This window comes from Neofelis nebulosa, chromosome 16 (assembly GCF_028018385.1).
Source record: "Neofelis nebulosa isolate mNeoNeb1 chromosome 16, mNeoNeb1.pri, whole genome shotgun sequence".
NCBI lineage: Eukaryota > Metazoa > Chordata > Mammalia > Carnivora > Felidae > Neofelis > Neofelis nebulosa.
Window position 1 is genome coordinate 53413644 of NC_080797.1, and position 8560 is coordinate 53422203.

The following is an 8560-nucleotide window of genomic DNA, read 5'->3' on the forward strand; positions in this document are numbered from 1 at the left end:
CAGTTACACACCACAGCAAGGGGGAAGTGCCCTGCGGGTCCTCACCACTCCAGGGACTATCCAAAATGACCAAACGGAAGAATTCCCCTCAGAAGGATCTCCAGGAAATAACAACAGCTAATGAACTGATCAAAAAGGATTTAAATAATATAACAGAAAGTGAATTTAGAATACTAGTCATAAAATTAATCGCTGGGCTTGAAAACAGTATACAGGACAGCAGAGAATCTCTTGCCACAGAGATCAAGGGACTAAGGAACAGTCACGAGGAACTGAAAAACGCTTTAAACGAAATGCAAAACAACATGGAAACCATGACGGCTCGGATTGAAGAGGCAGAGGAGAGAATAGGTGAACTAGAAGGTAATGTGATGGAGAAAGAGGAAGCTGAAAGAGAGATAAAAAAATCCAGGAGTATGAGGGGAAAATTAGAGAACTAAGTGATACACTAAAAAGAAATAATATACGCATAATTGGTATCCCAGAGGAGGAAGAGAGAGGGAAAGGTGCTGAAGGGGTACTTGAAGACATTATAGCTGAGAACTTCCCTGAACTGGGGAAGGAAAAAGGCATTGAAATCCAAGAGGCACAGAGAACTCCCTTCAGACGTAACTTGAATCGATGTTCTGCACGACATATCATAGTGAAACTGGCAAAATACAAGGATAAAGAGAAAATTCTGAAAGCAGCAAGGGATAAACGTGCCCTCACATATAAAGGGAGACCTATACGACTCGTGACTGATCTCTCCTTTGAAACTTGGCAGGCCAGAAAGGCTTGGCACGATATCTTCAGTGTGCTAAACAGAAAAAATATGCAGCCGAGAATCCTTTATCCAGCAAGTCTGGCATTTAGAATAGAAGGAGAGATAAAGGTCTTCCCAAACAAACAAAAACTGAAGGAATTTGTCACCATGAAACCAGCCCTACAAGAGATCCTAAGGGGGATCCTGTGAGACAAAGTACCAGAGACATCACTACAAGCATAAAACATACAGACATCACAATGACTCTAAACCCGTATCTTTCTAGAATAACACTGAATGTAAATGGATTAAATGCGCCAGCCAAAAGACATAGGGTATCAGAATGGATAAAAAAACAAGACCCATCTATTTGCTGTCTACAAGAGACTCATTTTAGATCTGAGGACACCTTTAGATTGACAGTGAGGGGATGGAGAACTATTTATCATGCTACTGGAAGCCACAAGAAAGCTGGAGTAGCCATACTTATATCAGACAAACTAGACTTTCAATTAAAGGCTGTAACAAGAGATGAAGGAGGGCATTATATAATAATTACAAGGTCTATCCATCAGGAAGAGCTAACAATTATAAGTGTCTATGCGCCAAATACCGGAGCCCCCAGATATATAACACAATTACTCAGAAACATAAGCAACCTTATTGATAAGAATGTGGTCATTGCAGGGGACTTTAACACCCCACTTACAGAAATGGATAGATCATCTAGACACACAGTCAATAAAGAAACAAGGGCCCTGAATGATACATTCGATCAGATGGACTTGACAGATATATTTAGAACTCTGCATCCCAAAGCAACAGAATATACTTTCTTCTCGAGTGCACATGGAACATTCTCCAAGATAGATCATTTACTGGGTCACAAAACAGCCCTTCATAAGTTTACAAGAATTGAAATTATACCATGCGTACTTTCAGACCACCATGCTATGAAGCTTGAAATCAACCACAGGAAAATGTCTGGAAAACCTCCAAAAGCATGGAGGTGAAAGAACACCCTACTAACGAAGGAGTGGGTCAACCAGGCAATTAGAGAAGAAATTAAAAAATATATGGAAACAAACGAAAATGAAAATACAACAATCCAAACGCTTTGGGATGCAGCGAAGGCAGTCCTGAGAGGAAAATACATTGCAATCCAGGCCTATCTCAAGAAACAAGAAAACTCCCAAATACAAAATCTAACAGCACACCGAAAGGAAATAGAAGCAGAACAGCAAAGGCAGCCTAAACCCAGCAGAAGAAGAGAAATCATAAAGATCAGAGCAGATATAAACAATATAGAATCTAAAAAAACTGTAGAGCAGATCAACGAAACCAAGAGTTGGTTTTTTGAAAAAATAAACAAAATTCACAAACCTCTAGCCAGGCTTCTCAAAAAGAAAAGGGAGATGACCCAAATAGATAACATCATGAATGAAAATGGAATTATTACAACCAATCCCTCAGAGATACACACAATTATCAGCGAATACTATGAAAAATTATATGCCAACAAATTGGACAACCTGGAAGAAATGGACAAATTCATAAACACCCTCACTCTTCCAAAACTCAATCAGGAGGAAATAGAAAGCTTGAACAGACCCATAACCAGCGAAGAAATTGAACCGGTTATCACAAATCTCCCAACAAATAAGAGTCCAGGACCAGATGGCTTCCCAGGGGAGTTCTACCAGACGTTTAAAGCAGAGATAATACCTATCCTTCTCAAGCTATTCCATGAAATAGAAAGGGAAGGAAAACTTCCAGACTCATTCTATGAAGCCAGTATTACTTTGATTCCTAAACCAGACAGAGACCCAGTAAAAAAAGAGAACTACAGGCCAATATCTCTGATAAATATGGATGCAAAAAATCTCAATAAGATACTAGCAAATCGAATTCAACAGCATATAAAAAGAATTATTCACTATGATCAAGTGGGATTCATTCCTGGCATGCAGGGCTGGTTCAACATTCGCAAATCGATCAACGTGATACATCACATTAACCAAAAAAAAGAGAAGAACCATATGATCCTGTCAATCGATGCAGAAAAGGCCTTTGACAAAATCCAGCACCCTTTCTTAATAAAAACCCTTGAGAAAGTCGGGATAGAAGGAACATACTTAAAGATCATAAAAGCCATTTATGAAAAGCCCACAGCTAACATCATCCTCAACGGGGGAAAACTGAGAGCTTTTTCCCTGAGATCAGGAACACGACAGGGATGCCCACTCTCACCGCTGTTGTTTAACATAGTGCTGGAAGTTCTAGCATCAGCAATCAGACAACAAAAGGAAATCAAAGGCACCAAAATTGGCAAAGATGAAGTCAAGCTTTCGCTTTTTGCAGATGACATGATATTATACATGGAAAATCCGATAGACTCCACCAAAAGTCTGCTAGAACTGATACATGAATTCAGCAAAGTTGCAGGGTACAAAATCACTGTACAGAAATCAGTTGCATTCTTATACACTAACAATGAAGCAACAGAAAGACAAATAAAGAAACTGATCCCATTCACAATTGCACCAAGAAGCATAAAATACCTAGGGATAAATCTAACCAAAGATGTAAAAGATCTGTATGCTGAAAACTATAGAAAGCTTATGCAGGTAATTGAAGAAGATAGAAAGAAATGGAAAGACATTCCCTGCTCATGGATTGGAAGAATAAATATTGTCAAAATGTCAATACTACCCAAAGCTATCTACACATTCAATGCAATCCCAATCAAAATTGCACCAGCATTCTTCTCGAAACTAGAACAAGCAATCCTAAAATTCATATGGAACCACAAAAGGCCCCGAAGAGCCAAAGTAATTTTGAAGAAGAAGACCAAAGCAGGAGGCATCCCAATCCCAGACTTTAGCCTCTACTACAAAGCTGAAATCATCAAGACAGCATGGTATTGGCATAAACACAGACACATAGACCAATGGAATAGAATAGAAACCCCAGAACTAGACCCACAAACGTATGGCCAACTCATCTTTGACAAAGCAGGAAAGAACATCCAATGGAAAAAAGATAGGCTCTTTAACAAATGGTGCTGGGAGAACTGGACAGCAACATGCAGAGGGTTGAAACTAGACCACTTTCTCACACCATTCACAAAAATGAACTAAAAATGGATAAAGAACCTGAATGTGAGACAGGAAACCATCAAAACCGTAGAGGAGAAAGCAGGAAAAGACCTCTCTGACCTCAGCCGTAGCAATCTCTTACTCGGCACATCCCCAAAGGCAAGGGAATTAAAAGCAAAAGTGAATTACTGGGACCTTATGAAGATAAAAAGCTTCTGCACAGCAAAGGAAACAACCAACAAAACGAAAAGGCAACCAAAGGAATGGGAAAAGATATTTGCAAATGACACATCGGACAAAGGGCTAGTATCCAAAATATATAAAGACTCATCAAACTCCACACCCGAAAAACAAATAACCCAGTGAAGAAATGGGCAGAAAACATGAATAGACACTTCTCTAAAGAAGACATCCAGATGGCCAACAGGCACATGCAAAGATGTTCAACGTCGCTCCTTATCAGGGAAATACAAAGCAAAACCACACTCAGATACCACCTCACGCCAGAGTGGCCAAAATGAAGAAATCAGGAGACTATAGATGCTGGAGAGGATGTGGAGAAACGGGAACCCTCTTGCACTGTTGGTGGGAAAGCAAATTGGTGCAGCCGCTCTGGAAAGCAGTGTGGAGGTTCCTCAGAAAATTAAAAATAGACCTACCCTATGGCCCAGCAATAGCACTGCTAGGAATTTATCCAAGGGATACAGGAGTACTGATGCATAGGGGCACTTGTACCCCAATGTTTATAGCAGCACTCTCAACAATGGCCAAAGTATGGAAAGAACCTAAATGTCCATCAACTGATGAATGCATAAAGAACTTGTGGTTTAGGGGCGCCTGGGTGGCGCAGTCGGTTAAGCGTCCGACTTCAGCCAGGTCACGATCTCGCGGTCCGTGAGTTCGAGCCCCGCGTCAGGCTCTGGGCTGATGGCTCAGAGCCTGGAGCCTGTTTCCGATTCTGTGTCTTCCTCTCTCTCTGGCCCTCCCCCGTTCATGCTCTGTCTCTCTCTGTCCCAAAAATAAAAAAATAAAAAACGTTGAAAAAAAAATTTAATAAAAAAAAAAAGAACTTGTGGTTTATATACACAATGGAATACTACGTGGCAATGAGAAAGAATGAAATATGGCCTTTTGTAGCAACGTGGATGGAACTGGAGAGTGTGATGCTAAGTGAAATAAGCCATACAGAGGAAGACAGATACCATATGGTTTCACTCTTAGGTGGATCCTGAGAAACGTAACAGAAACCCATGGGGGAGGGGAAGGAAAAAAAAAAAAAGAGGTTAGAGTGGGAGAGAGCCAAAGCATAAGAGACAGTTAAAAACTGAGAACAAACTGAGGGTTAATGGGGGTGGGAGGGAGGGTAGGGTGGTTGATGGGTATTGAGGAGGGCACATTTTGGGATGAGCACTGGGTGTTGTATGGAAACCAATTTGACAGTAAATTTCATATATTAAAAAATAACAAAATAAAAAAATAAACACACACACACACACACACACACACAAAAAGAAAAGAAAAGAAAAGAAAAGAAAAGAAAAGACTCTGAAGCAGGCTCCAGGCTTCGAGCTCTCAGCACGAAGCCCGACTAGGGACCCGAACTCGAGAACTGGGAGACCATGACCTGAGCAGAAGCCAAGAGTTGAGGTTTAGGGGAATGAGTCATCCACGTGCCCCCTTTTACCCTTTCTAAAATGAGAATCTTCCATGGGCACATCAGGGCCCATGTTTCAGAGCAATTCACTCTGATTTTAATTGGGGATACTGGATGAGTTCTTGTGACAGCACAATAACATGGGCCCTAGGAGCCTTACAACATGCCTTCCAGATCTAAATTGACAACATGAGATGTAGGTCAGGGGAAGGTACCCAACAGAGGATATTTGTGTGTAGTTAGGGCCAAAGGGTGTGGGAAGGAAGTTGACCTCACGTCTGGGACAAGGGCAAATGGCGCGACACATTTCCCTCTCAGCCTTCTCCCATTCTCATCTGAAAGGAAACTTTCGTTGTCCTTAGAGCCATTCCCATGCCAATGCTATGTGCTAACTAGGACTTGGTTTGCAGCCCGGGTGAGCCAGTGAGGCTGTCAGTCACACAGTGAGCTCCCAGGCATGCATGGTGAGTTCTCACGCTGCTTCCGTGCCCACCAAGGGAAATTATTTTCTGAAAACCCACAGGAAAGATAGCCCTGCTCTCAGAGAGCACTTACTGCTTGGCCTCAGATTCTGAAGAGCACACAATCCACGCATAAGAGCTATGTTCCAGGACTTGGTCAGTGCAGACAGTTGCCCGTCACCATCGAATGCATAACAGAAACGGTTGCAAACACTTGAGCGACAGCCTGGAGCATGGACCCACTACCCCTGAATCCCTGCTGCCTCTGTCTCCTGATGGGAACGGCAGGAAAAACAGCCAAGGTCAGAAGCTGTCCCTCTGTTGCAGAAGGACACAGGCAGACCCATTGCAGACTGGACTTTCCAGAGGTTTTCCCTTTAGAGTTTGAGTTTTTCTCTCGCCTCAGGTGTTCTTCCTCCTTACGCAGGACCTTGCCAGGAAATTGTCCTTCTAGACACTTCATTATAACCTGCGTCCCCGTCTCTTCACTAATGAATCACTTTGGCCATTCGCATTTCCGTTTCAATGAATACCCTTTTTTCGGTATCCAAAGACCCTTGTCTCTGGGTGCCATTCAGAGCCTTTTTCCCAGAGAAATATCCAGACATGTGGAACCTGGGTCCTCCTGTGGCCCTCCCATGTTTCTTTATCTACCAATTTCCCTGTTTTGACTTAGGAGCCATAGACCTGTCACTCACTCGACCCGTGCCCAGGGATACATTTTCCCACCGGCCAGGGCACGTCGCAGGTGGGGCCCAGCAAAGCAGCTCAACCACTCCTAGAGACAGCACTTGCACTTACCCCTCTTGGATTTACCTTCCATCTGGGGCACAGATGGCCCGCAGGAACACAGGTATCATGATTGGGTGCAGGTCACGACCAATAGAGTTTAGAAAGGAGAAAGTCTCATATTCTGAGCATTCTAATCATGCTCACTTGGTGTCCATGTGTGGTCATTTTACTATCCAGTTTACTATCCCCACATGTGCCTTGGCACATACACACTGATGATGTTTTCAAGAAAAAGTAGACCCTAGGGTAGTGACTAGGGAGAAAGAAGCAAAGGGGTAGAGACAGCTATGCCATGGGGCACCCGCATCCATTTGCTTGGCTGCATGCTCAATGGCCCAAACATGGTCAAGGAATGCCTTAAATGAGTACATGCCTGCTGGACCCATGGGCCATCCGTGGCGCAGCCTCCAGAAGAAAGGACGAGGGTGCTCTGGGGACACCTCGAATTATTATGAGCTAAGTCCCCTGAGTTAGACAACAGCTACAGAACAAATGCTTTCAGCGTTCTCGTGTAGAGTGTTGGGATTCTCCAGAGTTTCATCTAATCATAATGGGTCAACTGGCCTTGGCTCTCCCTCAACGACTTATATCTCCGTCACCCCACCAGAGCCTCTCGCGTTTTCCAGCCTCTGGAAAAGGCAAGAACTAACGTACAATGGGAAGTTGTTACACTCTCTGAATGATACTCAGGGCAAGATATATTCATTTTAAAACAGGGCAACCTGAATGATATGTGAACAGAGGAGGCAACGCTGTGCTGTTACCAACCTCTGCATTTCTTGCAGGCATATTGCACGCTGGCCAACACTGCGACTCAGTACATACTTCATATAGGTAAATCCTGGCTTTCATCAACACAACCCACCATAACTGGCCATTTCGTGTGAGGGTACACATGTGAGAGGACTTTAGTGCTCCAAACAGGGGCTGGGAGAAGTGAACTGGTAAGGAGGCAAACACCAGGTGCTGCCCCAATGGGCTCCACCCTAGGTGCCAGTCCCTGCCTTCTACCACAGTCCTTGCAAGGGCGGCTGTGGAACTAGTCCTTGCAGCCAGAACTCTCACTCTGGCTATTGTGGAATATGCTGAAGGAGAACAACAATGCACAGGCCAATGCCAAGTTTGCCACACCATGAGCAGCGGATGGCTTTGCTGGACCACTGAGGTTGCTCGGGCACTGCCTTGACGCACAGGGCCGTTCATGCCTTGGCACCTGTCCCAGGAACCTCCTTGTGCTGGGGACCTGCACCCACCACCTATGCCCCCTGGTTCCCACTGGCCCCTCTGTGCCCCAGAAGGAAGGTAAACTCAAGTCTGAGTCAGTGCAAGTACAGCCATTAGCAGGGGCTGCTTTCCTTGCTTGGGGACCATGTCCAACACGCATAGGGTGGTGTGAAAATCAATCCCTGGGTGTGGGTTTATTGAGTCACAGCTCCAATGGCTCCTAAATCTACACGGGGCCATAGTTAGACATAGAGCCTTGGGAACGGAGTGGCCATAACCAGGGCCTCATTTTTCAATATTTCAATAGGAATGGGGTCATTCTGGAAAGGGGCTGTGTAGCTTCGTGTTCCCTCCACACAGTAGGTGGCCAGGCCCCTTTCCATCCTCTAGACCAGAAAAGATGCCAATGTTCTAATCTGGGCCTTTCCAATGGCCTAGTCCCCTGAATGACTGCATGGTTTTGACAGCAACTTGCCAGGGACCCTGTGACCTAACCTAGACACGGTCACAAAAATGGGACTAGGATACCCAGCTGAACACCAGGGACCAGCCTCTGAAAACATGGAAGATGGAATGCACCCAGGGA